This window comes from Drosophila subpulchrella, unplaced genomic scaffold (assembly GCF_014743375.2).
Source record: "Drosophila subpulchrella strain 33 F10 #4 breed RU33 unplaced genomic scaffold, RU_Dsub_v1.1 Primary Assembly Seq69, whole genome shotgun sequence".
In the NCBI taxonomy this organism is placed as follows: domain Eukaryota; kingdom Metazoa; phylum Arthropoda; class Insecta; order Diptera; family Drosophilidae; genus Drosophila; species Drosophila subpulchrella.
The window spans coordinates 241,861-250,200 of NW_023665705.1; positions in this window are offsets into that span (position 1 = coordinate 241,861).

Genomic DNA, 8,340 nt, shown 5'->3' on the forward strand with positions numbered 1-8,340 from the left:
CCTCTGGTAGTGCAGCTATTGCTAAAACTATTAATAATGCAAATATGGGAAAAAAACAATTAGAAGAGAGTAAGCAACATAATAAGAAAATGGAAAGTATTAAGGTGGGTGAAGGTATGTTTCTTAAACCTTATAGAAAAGGTTATGGATTATATCTTAATCCATTTAGAGGAAATCCAAAAAACTAATTACTAATTTGAATTTTGAATTTTGCTCAAAAGTACATTCCAAATTTCCGAGGTGTGTTTATGAGAGACTCACTGCCCAAATCTCCTTGGAGAGAAGAGTCAGGAATTATAAACCTAGATGATAGTTCATCAAATGGTACACATTGGGTAGCTTATAACAAAAACAAGGAAAAACGCTATAGTCGAGTACCTCGACTATCAGATACCCGTTACTCAGCTAAAGGGACCAAAGGGAAATGGAGATATGCAAGCAGAAAAGCGAGATTTAAATGAGCCACCTACCGGCAAAAGACAGATTTAAGCATTGTGGGCGTTAGGGTAGGCGTGGCAAATTTTTATACCCGTTACTCGTAGAGTAAAAGGGTATACTAGATTCGTCGGAAAGTATGTAACAGGCAGAAGGAAGCGTTTCCGACCCCATAAAGTATATATATTCTTGATCAGGATCACTAGCCGAGTCGATCTAGCCATGTCCGTCTGTCCGTCTGTCCGTCTGTCCGTCTGTCTGTCTGTCCGGATGAACGCTGAGATCTTGGAAACTATGAGAGCTAGCTACCTATCGATTGATCCAAAAAAAAAAATTTGCCACGCCTACCCTAACGCCCACAATGCTTAAATCTGTCTTCTGCCGGTAGGTGGCTCATTTAAATCTCGCTTTTCTGCTTGCATATCTCCATTTCCCTTTGGTCCCTTTAGCTGAGTAACGGGTATCTGATAGTCGAGGTACTCGACTATAGCGTTTTTCCTTGTTTTTTTTGGATCAATCGATAGGTATTGACGAGACCAATACATTTCAGTTAAAATTTTTTATCTAGCATAAAAATTGTGGGCGCCACAGGCTTAGGCGGTTTGTGGGCGTTAGAGTGGGCGTGGCATATTCGCATAACAAACTTGCGCTGCGTACAAGGCTACGGAATCTAAATATGAAATCCCAATACTCTATCTTTGATAGTTTCCGAGATATCCGCGTTCATATTTACGATTTTTTGAAGTTTGTGGGCGGTTTGTGGGCGTTAAAGTGGGCGTGGCAAACTTTTTTTTGGGTCAATCGATAGGTATTGATGAGAACAATACATTTCAGTTTAAATTTTTACTCTAGCATCAAAACTGTAGAAGCCACAGTTTTGGGCGGTTTGTGGGCGTTAGAGTGGGCGTGGCACTCTACTGAAACAAACTTGCGCTGCGTAAGAAGCTCAGGAATCTTTTCGCCAAATCTCAATAGCCTAGCTCTCATAGTTTCCAAGATCTCAGCGTTCATCCGGACAGACAGACAGACGGACAGACGGACAGACGGACATGGCTAGATCGACTCGGCTAGTGATCCTGATCAAGAATATATATACTTTATGGGGTCGGAAACGCTTCCTTCTGCCTGTTACATACTTTCCGACGAATCTAGTATACCCTTTTACTCTACGAGTAACGGGTATAATAAAAAAAGTATACATTACTTTGATAGTTTTGGAAATTTACAACCCCCAAAAGAAATTGTGAAATACTTGGGGAATAACATTAACTATAACTATGAGATAAAACAAGACTTTAATAATACCAACTGTGGACACCTGTCCCTCCAATTCTTACTCTCTCTATCCCACCCTAACTTTTACACTATGATCAAGTAATTTCTCTATGATTCTTGAAACCCACCCTATTTACATGCTATTCACTGCTGTGATTGGTCGATGCTAAATCAAGAATGAGAAAGAACAGGGAGGGTTAGTTTACCTCAAGGTATAAAAACTCGATCAAAAGTTATTCTAACACACATTTAAAAACCACCTGCAAACAGTTTCAACCTAAAAGTTTCAAGCTAAAACGTTCTCAGCCTAAAGTTTCAACCTAAAAATCTTGCAATCATCAAAATCAACAACAATAAGAACAACATAAAAAAAAACAGTTAAAACAGTAAGACAACAACAACAATTAAAACAGATACAACTGCTAAAAACAGCTGAAAACAACAACAAAACAGCTACATCTGCTAAAATAACAACTAAAATCAACAACAAAAACAGGTAAAAGCAACAAAAACAACGAAAACAACTACAAGAAGAAACAACTACAAATGGTCAATCCGGGAATGATGAAAGTACTCAAGGAGTTTAATGGTAACGCACCAAAACCTCTTTTAACAAAGACGAAGATGGAATCGGAGGTGTGCTACCCTATTGGACGTGCTCAACGTAAGAAAACCAGCTTTGGGATGGCCCTCACTCTTGAACTTGAAGAGTATATGCTGTACTTGCCGGAACGATACTCAACTTTAGAGGATTCAACAATTGAATATATAAAAGATAATCTTTTTTGTATTATTAAAAAGAATGATAACAATCTCTATTTAGAATTAAAAAAAGCTTAAAATGTTTTCATTTTTAATATTATTAATGTATCTATTTTGATAAATAAAAATAAAAATAAAGTTTTATAAAACTCAAACTCAAACCCTTTGTTATAAATATTTAAATTATACTACATTTTTCCCAGTAGCACATGAGTATCAGAGAAAACGAGTTGACGAAAAGTAAAAATTCATTAAAAAGAAAATTTGATGAATTGAGACAAATAAAAAATGAGAACATCAAATTTGGAGGAAACTTTTAAACCTATTACAGAACCTTTACATGAATTACTCACTGAAAATTAAAAATTGAATAAAAAAGAATATATTAATGATACACATGATATTAAAACTAAGTTCAAGAAAGAGAAAATAAAAGTACCTAAAAGTAATAAGAAAAAAGGGTACACGAGACAGTAATCGAAAGTGATAGTGAGAGTGATGCTTATGTTGATGCTTTTTCACGACAGTCTCTTATAGATGAATCTGATGTTTCACAACAGTTTCTTATAGATGAATCCGATGTTTCACAACAGCCTCACACAGATGATTTAAATGAAAGTGTATATGAAGAAACCGGGGTGAAGTACAATCTCAACATTAATCAGTTAAAGCAAGAAAAGATTTTAGACAATAGTTATGGACCAAGAGAAGAAAATAATATTTTAATGTTGGGTAATACAACACTTAAAATTAAAAAAAATTTAATGGAATTAGGCAGTGGAAATTTATGGACTCTATCACCAGGTCTATACTCTTTAATTTTTCATAATAGTCCTAAGGATTATACTAAGAATGATGTAGAATCATATAAAAACATTTTAATTGAAACAAGTGCTCACAAAAGAAACTATCAACCAGATGGTCAAGTCAAGGGTAATCGTTCTAAAAAATTTTCTTCAATTATTAAACCATTAATATCATCTTCAGTAAATGAAGAATTTACTGGTTCTGGGTATATGAGACTACAAAAAATACCACCAAACTATGTATATTGGGATAATGTTAATGAACTTGTTGAAAGATTGCAACTCTTAATGGCATCGAGAGCTGCTGGTAATAATAACCATACTAATGAAATTCTTTCAATAATAGAAGAATTGCGGGAAGCAAAAATAATATATTAATAAAATAGAAAACATTTTCTCATTTTGTTTAATAGTAAAATGTCTATTGACAAGTTTGGTCACTTTTCAAATAATAGAGATTTTTCCTCGCCTTTTAAAAGGGAAGTTGAGAGTCTTACAGGTATATATCTAGACACTGATGGTCACATAAATGTTCAGAAAAAAAGAATTAAAAACTCTTCAAAACCAATAAATGGAAATGATTTGGCTATTAAATTTTATGTTGATGATAAAATTAATGAAGCGAAATCACATCAAATGGAAACTATAACTAAATCATTTCAACTACGAAATAAAAGAGTATCAGAACTGGAAAGTAAAGTAATAAAAATGATAACTCAAATGGAGTATATACATAATTCAATAAAAGAGCTTCTAGATAAATTGGAAAATCTTAACAAATTCATAAACTAACATTTAAAAAAACCTCCACCAATCATTCGTTCTGATCAGACACAAATAGATGGAATAATACTTCGGAAAAGTCCATTTGCACATCGTGAAAACGAAGAAGTTTTAACAATTAATGTGGATCATACATAAATATACCACTCTTTCATTATTTATTTTATAATTAAAATGTCAGTTAATAAGTTTGGTTGTTTTTTAAATGAGAAAGAGTACTCAAGAGATATAACAATAGGTCTAGAAAAATTACAAAGTATACTTAATGATTATGATGGACATTTAAATGTTCAGAGGAAACGATTTAAAAATTCCCTACCCCCCATTCATGAAAATGATATTGCAACAAAGATTTATATTGATGATGAAATAAGTAAAGTAGTACAGAATACATCTAATGAAATTTCTAAGCAACTGCAGAAACAACAAATCTTTAGATTAAGACCTCGAATCAATAATATTGAGGGAAAAGTGAGTGAAATTTCTAAAAAATTGGAATTTCTCATGAAAACTTTTAATAAGGTAGTGGAGGATATAAATGAAATAGAAAGTAACATTTTCAAATATATAATTGCACCAACCTCAGTTTTAAAAGGTGAAACTGAATCTTTAGAGAAGAAACCATTTATACCAGATAAAATAAAGTTATGATGATATATTGTAAATGAGTTACATCGCCCATCATTCAAGAATTTCCCAAGACGTAGACTTATAGTAAAGGGTATTAATGATTTATGGCAGGCTGATTTGGTTGAAATGGGGGCATATGCATCATCAAATAAAGGCTATAGGTATTTGTTAACAGTAATAGATACATTTTCTAAATATGGATGGGGTGAAGCAATAAAATCAAAAAATGCAGAAGAAGTTACAAAAGCAATGGAAAAAATAATGAAATCTGGTCGTGGAGTACCAAAGAATTTACAAACAGATAATGGAAATGAATTCTATAATAAACAATTTAGATAATTGATGAAAAGATATGAAATTCATCATTACTCAACATTTAGTACTCTTAAAGCATCTATTGTGGAACGTTTTAATAGAACATTAAAAGAACTTATGTGGCGTGAGTTTAGTTTTAATGGAAAATATACTTGGCTTCAAATATACAAAGAGTTGATTAATAATTATAATAACAGGAAGCATAGAACGATTAAAATGAAGCCTATTGACGTCAATGCTAAAAATGAAAAACAGATTTTGATGAGATCATACAATCATCTAAAAATATTTACAAATGGGGACTTTAAAGAGGGGGACTATGTACGAATAAGTAAATATAAACATGTCTTTGAAAAAGGCTATACCCCAAACTGGACAACGAAAATTTTTCGAATTCGGAAAGTACAAAATACATCCCCCACCACATATTTACTTGAGGACTTGAAGGGTGACCCAGTACAAGGTGGTTTCTATAAACAAGAAATTAAAAAAACAAAATTCCCTAATACTTATCTTGTTGAAAAGATTGTGAAACAAAAAGATGATTATGTGCTTGTGCGTTGGCTAGGCTTTTCAAAATCAGAAGATAGTTGGATTCATAAAAACGAAATTCTATAAAGAACAATTAAAATGTAGACATTGACGTCAATGCGTGAAAATAAATTATGTTTCTTCACAATCACGCAATTCCTATTTATAAAGTGTGAAGAAAAGCATGTACAGATAAGAGTTTGAACAGAACGTTATATATTTTTATATACAAATCTGGATGGTATAAGGGCGGAAGAATTTCAAAAAGTATTCAGTTCCATCTATTCGTTCACGCAATTCAATTTCGGATCGTTTGCTTATTCATTCGTTCGTTCATCTATTTGATTGTCAAAAAAAAAAAAAACAAAATCAAAAAAATTAAAATGACGGTTTTTATAATATTTTTTGTGATACTTTCCCTCTTTAATCCGATGGTGAAAATGGTACCACTCCCCAATGAAATGACTTTAATTGAAAACCCATCGACTTCCAATAATTCGATTGGGTTATTTATCAATGTTCCAAAACTAAAAAAAATCATTAAAATTGACTTAAAATTTGAGATCCTAGAGGACAGTCATATTTTTATGGATCTCATAAACAAGACAAGTGATGAAAGTGAGAAACCAAACTTAAAAAGTGAACTCGATACTAAAATATTTAATGCTATTAATGGTAGCATTAATGAAAAAGACTTAACAACAAGTACAAGTGCAAGTACAGTTGAAGAAGAAACATCTACATCAACATCTACTACAACTACATCTACCTCAACTACAACAAGTGCAACTACACCTACAATGAGAAGGGGAATTCTGGAGGAGGAGGAGAAGGAAGAAACAACAACTACAACAGCAGCAACTACATTAAAAAAAGAACTTCTGGAAGAAGATACAACAAAAACAGCTACATCAACAACTACAACCCCAACCAATCTTTTTGATTTTAATAGCGAAAATGAAAGTGTTGATCACATAGAAATAAAAAACATAGGAGATGAAAAATCAGAAAAAATTGATATGGGTATAAATGATAGTGAGAGAGAATTTGAAAACGTAAGTCGAGCACCAACATTTAGTAATACGTCACAAGAATTAGTGTTGGGGATCAGTGATAGTGATACAGAATTTGAAAGTGTAAGTCGGGTTCCAATAAAAAGGAACAGTACTCATAAATTAAAAAGCACTGAAAACATACACAAATCACAAATCGAATTCACAAAGAGAGGTATAATTGAGAATTTTAAACAAAAATTAGTTGAAAATGAAAGGAGAATAGGAGGGCATATGGACTTAGGAAGAAGGGGTCTAAACAGATTCTTTACCGTCCAATACAAAACTGCTACAGTAGGAGTTAAATGTCATTACAATAATATATATACAGTGGTCGGCATAAGTATTTTGACAAAATAAAAGTTAAGTATACTCATAACTTGAATATACTTCTTGTAAACTATAGGCATCAATGGAAAGGTAATTTCAATGCCGTTTGAATGATACAATACATTTCTTTACCCATTCAGTACTTATTGAAAAGGACGAATTTGTGTAAATCAACTTTGAAATTTTAAAAAAAAACTTTTTTCCTCGTCTTGAAAACTTAAATTTTTTGATGCAAAAAGTTTCTTCAAACAAAAACAATAGTAACTGCAAAAAGAATTTTTCAAAAATCATTTTTCTTATATTTTTTATGAATTTTTGAAAATGCTTAAAAACAGGCATTTGAGCCATATTTTTGTCTTTTTCATACAAATTTTTTCCGACATTGTCACCTTCAAAAAATCATAAAAAATATAAGCAAAATGATATTTGAAAAATTCTTTTTGCAGTTACTATTATTTTTGTTTGAAGAAACTTTTTGCATCAAAAAATTTAAGTTTTCAAGACGAGGAAAAAAGTTTTTTTTTTAAATTTCAAAGTTGATTTACACAAATTCGTCCTTTTCAATAAGTACTGAATGGGTAAAGAAATGTATTGTATCATTCAAACGGCATTGAAATTACCTTTCCATTGATGCCTATAGTTTACAAGAAGTATATTCAAGTTATGAGTATACTTAACTTTTATTTTGTCAAAATACATATGCCGACCAGTGTAGAAGAACACATTCTAGGCGAAGTCTAAGTAAATCTAAGCGTATGAATTTAAAATATTTATCTAATCGCCACCGCCACCCAAAATCTAAACGCAATACTAATACCCCCTTAGCAACTTTAAGAATAAATTGTTTTGAATTTGCAGAAGTTTTATCCCAAACAGTAATTAATGCAGAGAGACGAAAAGATAGGGTTGTTTATGAAAAAATATCAAAGGATGCTGATCTTCTCTCCAAACAAGAGAGTAAAAGAGAAGAGATAGAAGAAGAAGAAACAGGTTATCTTAGTGATGGTCCACAAATCCATGAAATTGAAATCGATGAAGCAGAAAGAATTAATGGGTTATATTTAAGAAAGAGAAATTTACCAGCTCAAATGATGGTTGAATATTTAAATAAAAAAGAAAGTCAGATTAGCACAGATAAAATACCAATTAACGATATTAACGATTTCAAAATAACTAATAGTGATATTATATCATAATCTGATTGAGAAGGGAAATATGTTTGTTTTTGCAGAATATAAAAATAGAAGATGAAAATAATAGTTCGAGTAAATTAAAAAAAGGTGAGTTTAATATATATATATATATATATATATATATATATATATATATAATTTGATATACTAATAATATATATATATATTTTCAGAACTCCAAAACATTAATAAAAAAGTTGAAAATAATATTTCGGATGGAGCTCAAAA